Source organism: Squalius cephalus (assembly GCF_949319135.1).
Source record: "Squalius cephalus genome assembly, chromosome: 4".
NCBI lineage: Eukaryota > Metazoa > Chordata > Actinopteri > Cypriniformes > Leuciscidae > Squalius > Squalius cephalus.
The window spans coordinates 20573592-20581094 of record NC_137125.1 but is presented as its reverse complement, the minus strand read 5'-3'; positions in this window follow the sequence as shown (position 1 = coordinate 20581094).

Here is a 7503-nt window from a genome sequence, read left to right as displayed (position 1 = left end):
TCATATTCAGTAACGTGATTGTGCTCCAAGTGTTGAAACAAATTGGTGGTGTTACCTTTGGACGTCGAAACTGTTTTTCTACAATGTCTACATCTGACTTCATTTTGTTCGATGTCATCCTTACTGAAGCCAAAATGTGTCCAAATGACAGAGACTGCGTTTTTCTTTGGTACAAGCTGCTCTTGTTGCTCAGTTGTCTCAGTGATTAAGCTCTCCATGCTCGACATGTCGGCGTAATAACGTACTGTAAGGGAGCGGGGTCACGTGACTCCACACGCGGTAGTGTTTTAAAGGGAAAGTAATCGAAATAATCGACCTGGGAAAATTTGATCGATTATAGGTTCTGAATGTCGATTTCGATTACTTTTCGATTAATCGCCCAGCCCTACTGCAGCCAATCAGAATCGAGTATTCACCCAGACCATGGTATAACTAATGTTAACAAATACAACATTTCATTTTAATAACGTATTAGTAAATGGTGAAATTAATATTAACTAAGATGCTATAGAAATATTGTTAATTATTAGTTTATCTTAAGGTAAGTTAGTTATAATGCTAATTAATGAACCTTATTGTTAAGTGTTACCAAAGACACCTTTCAACAATTCTTAAAAAATCAAAATTTGAACATTGATTGTACTTTTTGAACTATTAAAATAAATAATGTATCAGATAATACTTCAATGAGTATTTAATTCCCGCAGGTCTACCACTTATAATGCGGGAAATCCCCCCGCAAACATTGATTCACTTTAGCATGTAGATTGTATGAGTATCTTAAATGAATCCACACAGATTATAAAATCAAATCAATAATTTTAAAACTTTCTCCAAGATACAATTTCACAAACCGCGTGAGTGTTCAGCGGTGATGCGTCTTCTCTCTCTCTCTCCGTCTCTCAAAATGCGCTGGACTGGACAAGGCAAGCGTCAAATTCAATTAATTGCACAGCCCTACTAGATGTCGCATTAAAGACATTCGTTCCAATGAACTGCCGTAGCCAAGGCGACATCTAGTGTATATACATCTATGCGCACACGTCACACAGCAGGAAGCGCCCACGCCCTCAGATCATTTGGACGTGGCTGTGTTATAAGAGGTAAAAAACGATATAAATACTGTTCGTTTTCTCACACAAACCGCTCGTTTCGTGTCTTAGGCCATCAATGTGTACTTACGATGGGGAATTGATTAATTTGGACGATGGGGAATTGTTTTAATTTGGACTCTGTGCATACTCTTTGAGACAGAATCCATATTCCTGCATGAAATGACTGACAGACAAGAACGGTTTGACCTAAAAATATCAAAATTAAAACTACTGCGGGAAAAAAGACACCTACATCTTGGATGCCCTTCAGGTAAGCTAAAACATAGCAAAATTTAATTTCAAAGTGAACTATCCCTTTAAAGGGGTGGTTCGGGATTTTTGACATCGGACCTCATTTTTAAGTCAGCCTGGTTGTTATTCATCAGTGGAGACATTTTTTTTTTTTTTTTTATTTATTTCTTATATTTGGATAGTTAGCCGATGCTAGGCTAGCGCGAGTCAAGGGTATATGTTAGCCAGCCATTAAAAAAACGTTTTACCCACTCCACAGTGCACCAAACGCAAATAAATTATAACACTAGACTATCGATGAAAATGTCCGTTGAGAGAATAATGTTAGAAATCAAACATTACCTTTCATCTCAATGATCCCAAAGGAACTAGTTTCTCAGCAGCTGCGGAATTTTACTTTGCTCCGGTTAGTAATGCGGCAAAAAGTAAACACAGTGTGCCAGCGGCAGGTAATTATGCCGGTACTCTTGCATCATGTGTGGACCGGCTCACTCGGTTGCCTAGGTAATCAATATCACTCCGCTGCTGCTGTAGACAAGGCTTATGATTTAGGGCTGGGTATTGGCAAGGGCCTCACGATACGATACATATCACGATACATGGGTCACGATACGATATATCACGATACGATACAATACAATACATATTGCGATATATTGCAATATTTTTTTTTTAAATCAAAAATGTAATAAAAAAGAAAGAAATAGAGCTGAATATACAACTTTTTATGTACCACCTGGGGTATTCTGGAATGTGTATCACATTATATTGATAACTCAGCAGACAAAAACTTAAATTCCAATTTATTCGCAAAGGTATTTGCATTGTGTCGAGTGTGTCTGCGTGCGCGAGCGACAGTGCGCGAGAGACGGAGTGTGTCTGCGTGCGAGAGAGACCGAGTGTGCCCCAGCATTAGTAGCCTAATTGGTACATAATGTTATATACTATTAGAGGCATGGAAGTTCGATTAATGGACAGCAATAATCAGTACTACAAACGTCTTGTTTTGAACTATTGTTTATAATAATTTAATTGTTGTTTTTATTTATATTGTTGTCCATTAATCGAACGTCCATGCCTCTTATATAATATTTATATATTATTACTACATACATTCAATCTTATTTAATCCTCCATATGGAAGTTTATGTGCTCGAATTATTTATATTTATTAAACAATAGTTCAAAACAAGACGTTTGCACTGATTATTGTTGTCCATTAATCGAACTTCCATGCCTCTTATATAGTAATTATGTATGTACCTAACCAGTCCAATACTAATGCTCGGACTCGGTCTCTCTCGCCAGGGGCGGAGCTAGGGGGTGGCCAGGGGTGGCCATGGCCACCCTTGGTCTAAGCTTGGCCACCCCTTTGGCCACCCCTCTCACAACTGCTGTTTCTGTCCCTTTTTTTATTGACAAAAATCGCGTTTACGACCACAAAAAACGTGAGACTTTTCAGACGCACACTCCAACTTCACCTCAGCGCCAGGCTCAAGCCAAACGAGTGCGAAAATGTGCAAGTGCCGAATGAGCTTCAGCAGAACATCAGACAGTGATATGCACATAGTAAATATAGAGTCAATCTTTCTCAACTGGTGGGTTGCAAGACCGTTTTGAGTAAGTCGAATAGTGTGCAGTCAACAACAAACGTAATTCTCTTTTTTTCTGATGCTACTTTTATTTTAGAAGATGTGTGACACTGTCAGATGCTGAGAAAAGCGCATTGGTCCTTATTCAGTTGGCTATCTTCGGTAAGATGAGATGTTGTCAGGCCAAATGTCAGTAAAACTAACGAACTTTCCTGTCATACGGCTGAGAGTTGTACTGTGCTTGTGGTACGCACATCACACGCAAATGCGGCGCGCTGTAGCCATAGTTCTGTCGTCAATTAACTCATGTAAGAATCAAAACGGCGATTAAAGCGGTCAAAACTGCATGCATGTATTTGTTATGCATGTGTCACATTTGTCTGGATTAAAATATTCTGCTATGTGAGATCACAATATAAGACACAGATATGTAATGTTTTAATGTCCAAATAAATGTGAGCACAGTGCGATAGGCATTCATTTTGCGTTAATTTGTAAAGGACAAACAAAAATGGATAATTTTGAAATCCATAAAATAACTTAATTTTACATTCTGGCAACATTACATTATGAAAAACATAACATTTTACATTATGTGCTGTTGACTTCCGCCTTGTTCACATTCTTGCACATGGGGATTCAAAAGAGAACTTTTGTTTTCCTTTTTAATTTAGGTATGATAGAACTGTTGCAATTATTTATTTTGACAACTAATATAGAAAGTTAAACATTTTTTTGACAAACTCAGAATTGTTTGAAGAGTTCATTGATTATATAAAACGTATTGAAGGTTGAATAATATTTGGACTACAGTTTTATCTGAATGTTATCTCATCCATGAAGATGCAACAATGTAGAACAAGCTATTAGAGATTTTGAGAACCAGAACCAAGCTAACTGAGCAAGCTGAACTTTAGCTATAGTGTGTGCCCTTTTATTACTATTTAATTAATTTTAACATGAGGTGGTGGGTAATAATAAAAAAAAATCACTCATGTATTCCATGATTCCTAATTCACTACTATCTCAATTACAAGTACAAAATAACTTTATTCAGTTGTGTAGGCACTAAAACAGTCCAATACATTATAGTCAAATTATTTTTTATGATAAAATAATTAAGATTTCTGTGCCACCCCAGACTGGTTGCTGGCCCTTGCCTGGCCACCCCTATGAAAAAATCCTGGCTCCGCCACTGTCTCTCGCACGCAGACACCCTCGGTTTCTCTCGCACGCAGACACACTCGGTTTCTCTCGCGCTCGGATACTCTCTCGAGCTCTGTTGCTCGCTCGCGCAGTTCGCTTCGCTTTTGTCCAGTCCGGCGCCTCATACAACCGGACAGTTGAGTGACAGTTGACAACTGTCGTGAGTCAGCGACAACTACAGCAGCGGCGGAGGAGGTCGTTTGACGCACACAGAGGGATTTGATGAAAAATTATTATTATTATTAATATATTTTTTTAAATATCGATACTAGAGGTTGAAATATCGATACACTATCGTGAAAAAAAAATATCGCGATAGTTAGCTGTATCGATATTTTTGCACAGCCCTATTATGATTACAGGGAACAAATTATAACTAATGCAATGTGATGAAAGGTAAGTTTGATTTCTAACATTATTCCCTCAACGGACATATACATCGATAGTCTAGTGTTATAACTGATTTGCGTTTGGTGCACTGTGGAGTGGGTAAAACGGTTTTTAATGGCTGGCTAACATATTGTGGGAATATGTTTAATTTATGTTCATGTGAGGCATAGATGATGACAGTTTAATTTATGTTCATGTGAGTTGACAGTTCAAAGAAGATTAAGTCAAGCAACCCAGTCATCGGACATTAACCTTTGTATCTGTGTACACCTCCTGAACAGTGACATGACTCCAAGTTTTGTCTATTATCATGTGAAGGTATGGGTGATGCTATCAGGCTGATTGGATCATTTGAATGATAGTGTTATGCTTATTCTTGATTGAATCAAGAATCATCCCTCTGCTTTGTTTGACTTGTCTCCACCTCCAAAAGTCCCACCTCCTTGTAAATGTATAAAAACTATACTGTATAGAACTCAGACAGACTTTGGTGACTGCAGCTACCGACAGCTCGCGTTCTCAATAAAGAATCCTGCTGAAGAAACAACCAAGTCTCCTGGTCTTCGATTCTGAGTTTACTACAATATACTCATTGACTCGCGCTAGCCTAGCATCGGCTAACTATCCAAATATAAGGACTGGATGATTTTTTTTTTTAAAATGTCTCCACTGATGAATAACAACCAGGCTGACTTAAAAATGAGGTCCGATGTCAAAAATCCCGAACCACCCCTTTAAGGGGTTGGAACAACATGACGGTGTATAATTACTGACAGAATATACATATTTGGGTGAACTAACCCTTAAATATAAGTAGTGTGGGGGTGCCAAACTAGCACTGTGGTCCAGTCTGTTCATGATGTGATCCAGTCTGTGGTCCAGTCTCTTCATGCCCTGTCTGTAAAGTGAACAGATTGACTGATGTTACTAATGGTGATTTATTATTTCATAAACATTTAATAATAACAACAGTGTGACTACTCTATAAATGTTAACCCTTAAGTTATTTAGGCTGTGCTTTGAGTACTATAAATATTAAACACACAAGATTAAAATGTAGGTTACAAATGTTATACAATGGAAAGGTTTAATAACACATTGTAAACGATTAGCTACACCTGAAAATGAAAACTTCCATCATTGAGGGGAAAATAAGATAACGTGCATCAAAATTATGTACCTGCTAAACTTTTCTAATTTGTACTAATTTGCCATACTATGGAAGTAATACTTTCATTGTATGACAATAGCAGCATTGAGAAAGGTTTTCTTAAGCTTTTATAATAAAATTATAAAAATGTATAAACATGGGCTTGGCATTAACCCTGGTCTTGTAACTTGTCCTTTGGACAAATAAATCGTTCATTCACTTGTAAAAAAAGTAGCATTTTTTTGAAGCAAGGTTATTAATCTGTGTGTAACGTTAAAGGGATAGTTCAGGATTTTAGACATGAATCTCTATAGCTTCCCCATAAGCAGTGTGGTGCATTGACCATGACTTACCCCCGACAGCGTCCTGTGAGCCGAGCTCCGGTCCAGTTTTGGTCAAGATGAAATTAGTCCGGCAAGTTTGCTGGGGTCACGGCAATAAAGCTTTTTTCTTCTCAAATCAATATGTGTTCAAAAGAGTGATATATTTGCGTCTCTAAAACGTTGTCTATGGAGAGGTCAGACCTCGTAATGGCTTGGCACTATTTTCTCCCCTGTCATAACACTGCGCGCTGCCGCTATCTACAGCCAGCTGCGAGCTGCGCAGGCGCACACCACTTTTTCAGTTGTTCGGCAGTGTTTACGTGCTCAGAACAGCTACACGAACGAGCTAACATAGCTACTCACCAAGAGCGATCGGTTTGTACAAGCTTTGTAGAAAATGGTGCGGAATTGTGACTATCCGGACTGTACAAACAAAGATGTGGCGCTTTCTCCTCACACATTTCAAAGATTTCCTGTGGCAGATGTTGCTCTGAGGCGACTTTGGCTCATTGCTCTGGGCTTCAATGTGAACTCCAAACTGGCGAAGATAAAGAAGCTATCCTTTTGATATCCCAAAAGATATCATTTTGGCTGTGTGTCGAAGTCAATGTTGTCATCGTCGCTGCTGTAGTCAGACATGTTATCGTTCTCTTTACGAGCTGTAAACAAAGTGACACGTGCGCGGCTCCCAGCTGGCTGTAGGTAGCGGCAGCGCGCAGTGTTATGACAGGGGAGAAAATAGTGCCAAGCCATTACGAGGTCTGACCTCTCCATAGACAGCGGTTTTGTGACGCAAATATATCACTCTTTTGAACACATATTGATTTGAGAAGAAAAAAGCTTTATTGCCGTGACCCCAGCAAACTTGCCGGACTAATTTCATCTTGACCAAAACTGGACCGGAGCTCGGCTCACAGGACGCTGTCGGGGGTAAGTCATGGTCAATGCACCACACTGCTTATGGGGAAGCTATAGAGATTCATGTCTAAAATCCTGAACTATCCCTTTAACGTATGTGTGTGTGTGTGCGGCTGTAAGTTATGCTTAAATTAAAAGAGCACATTAATATAAAACGGTGATTCAACTGACTTACCTTCGAATTAAGCGGTTGCGTGACATTCATGTTAATACTAGGCATGATGGCATTATAAAACCCCAATTTGCCCTCCAGGTGGGCATTCCGTCACGTGAAAACTATGAATTAACCATCCAGAATACTTTTTAGTTTACATCCATTCACATTGAAAAATTGCCAGCAAAACTTTTACAAAACCTCAAATCAACACATAAGATTAAAAGCCTAAAGCCTAAACTTACAGCTAAAGTCTAATCAACCTAACCTCACCTCTATCGTTAGTTAACGTTAGCCTAAAATTTGAGATGCTAACGGACTCTTCCCAAAGACACTAAACCATTTCTATAAAGTAAATATTCAACGGAAGGGTGTCATTTACATGAAAGAATGTGTCAGAAACATTTGTATGTACTATTTGTGT